The following is a 2,535-nucleotide window of genomic DNA, read 5'->3' on the forward strand; positions in this document are numbered from 1 at the left end:
AGAGGCTCCCACAGTAAATACAGGACTTTATTTCACACAGATATATAAGTCCATAGATACAAAAGACATAAAAAATATGAGAGCTTTAGGGGCGCCTGTGTGGCTCAGTGAGTTAAGTGTCTGACTCTTGGTTTCAGCTCAGGTCATGATCTCCTGGTTTGTGAGTTGGAGCCCCACATTGGGCTCTGTGCTGACTGTGCAGAGCCTGCTTGGGATTCTCTCTCTCCCTCTCTCTCTCTCTCTCTGCCCCTCCAGCATGCTCTCTCTTGCTTTCTCTTTCTCACACACACAAAATAAATAAATGAACTTAAAAAAAAGAAATAACAAAATGATAGCTTTGTATAATCATTCTTTCTGAACCTACAAACATAGCTTGAAAGACTCTGTCTTGAGTAAAATATTCAATAATGAAACCAACAAAATCCACACTAGCAAAGTCAGAACATTGTTGTGATGACAGAAAATGAAAGGTGGTACAGGCTAGCAATGGAGCACGATGACAATGGTCATGTGTCTTCTGCATATTACCATGTGGCAAAAAATAGGATAAAAAATGTAATACTTTCCCCAGTATTACAGCAGTCTAACCTAAGTATGAACTAAACTGAGTTCACCAAGTCTTGTGTGTGTGTGTGTGTGTGTGTGTGTGTACGCGTGAGTGCCTATGTGTGTGTGTGCACACATGTGTATCTCAGTTACAGAATCTCCTTAAAGATTGAAAATATAAATTACAAATATAGCACACATAATCCACAAATAGCATTAAAATGCATTGATTGAAATTTGAAGCAGCTTCATTAAGCAATTAATTTTACATAGTTTTCTTTTTTTTTTTTTAATTGGCAACTGAGATTTATTTAAAGTAAGTCAACGGGCACAGCAGGTGGTGCCTAGCCCTGGGAACTGAGATTTCTCTGGGTGTGGGATGGACCCACAGCTGGCCACCAGCCAGGAAACACAGCCTGTCCACTCTGGGAAGGTCAATGTCTTCAGCTCCAAGCTCAGCATGGGCTTCAAACAGATTAATAAGTGATTTCCTTCAAACCTATTTCATTTCCTCCTTTGGTTGCCCAACAAAGGCAGGAATGCTGCAAAAGCTGTTCGAGAAGCTCCATTTCATCCAGAAATTGAAGACTCTATTCTGCTCCCTTCAGCTTGAGGCAATCTGCTGTACGGTTCCATCATGTCAACTGCTGATGCCAATTCCCACCCATTAGACAGGAGCCGTTCTTTCTGTGACTCTAATGACTTGCAGGTCTCCATTTCTGCCAGGTCACACTGTTGCCTCTGCAGTTTTCAATCATGATCTGTCCAAACCAGTCATCCATGTGTGTTCATAGTTTATGAACATGGCAGTCCCAAAACCATTGGCTGCCCACTTGAGAAACTTGGCCATCTGCTCCAGAGTCATGTAAAGCAGCACACATTCAGTTATCAGGAGTGTTGGCAATTGTGGATTCATGTTACATTTCTTTAGCTTCTCTTCCAGTTCAGGTAAGTCTCAGACATCTGCTTCAATAATGGCATATCTCTTTGAATCCAACAGGTGTCCATTGATTTGAAGTGTGCCCTCTGAATGTAGTTCCATGATGGGTTGTGATAAGAAAGATTTGATTTGATGCTATGCTTTCTCGTGACTATCAATGGAAAATAGACTTCAAAATATTTACTTGGGAGATCTTCATCCTTTAATCTCCAGATGGTGATATCCATCCCAGCTCCAAGATTTAGAATTTAACAATGACGTTCTGTCTTCAGTAAAAATACTGACTGATGCCATGGACTTCAGCAAAATATTCTGTTAATTTCAGAGGCCTCCCTCTCTTCAAACAGTCTAACAAAATGCTGGATGTAAGGGTCATGCCAGTAGCCAATGCTTCCTGTAAACCTAAACACACTTGTTTGTTTCCTTTCTTGTGAGCTCTGCTGCTTTCAAGTAGATCTGCAAGGCCTTAAGTTTTGAATCACCTCTTACATATAGAAGCATCTTTGCAAGTGCCATGCACACCCTCATCATCTGTGTCTGTTGAGGAAGAAGAACAGGAGGTGAAAGAGGGCCTCCTCAGGCTAGTGGCCATGGGTGTGGAGGTTCTGGAGTGCTATTCCCACTGAGGATGTGGAAGTGGGATCCACAGATGCCCGGGAAGAGCAAGTCTCTGAGAAAGCAGGAGAGATGTGTACATAGTTTTCTTATTCAGATCCTGAGATAGATGATTCATGCCAACTGTCAACAAGGAAGTTAACTATTGTATGGTGAAGAGAATTGAAGTCAATTGATAAAAAGCAATCATTAGTCACTACCAGAAATATCACTGAGAGTTCTTAACATACCTACAATCTACAGTATCAGTGTTTTCAATCTGAAAGCCTAGAAACCACATCATAAATTTATGATGGTTGTTTGTATAGTTGACCATTGAACAACACATATTTGAATTGTGCAGGTCCACTTATACATGCATTTTAAAATAAATACATTACAATACTGTAAGTGTATTTTCTTTTCCTTATGATTTTCTTGATGATATTTTCTTT

The 2,535-nt window shown here is 40.3% G+C and overlaps 1 pseudogene; it reads right to left on the minus strand.

Annotated features, from left to right (window-relative positions):
- Positions 1 to 1,013: 1,013 nt before the first annotated feature.
- On the minus strand, positions 1,014 to 2,078 carry LOC121016217 (leucine carboxyl methyltransferase 1-like; annotated as a pseudogene).
- Between the last annotated feature and the right edge of the window lie 457 nt (positions 2,079 to 2,535).

Source organism: Herpailurus yagouaroundi, unplaced genomic scaffold, assembly GCF_014898765.1.
Source record: "Herpailurus yagouaroundi ecotype Mexico unplaced genomic scaffold, PumYag 210, whole genome shotgun sequence".
Taxonomy (NCBI): Eukaryota; Metazoa; Chordata; class Mammalia; order Carnivora; family Felidae; genus Herpailurus; species Herpailurus yagouaroundi.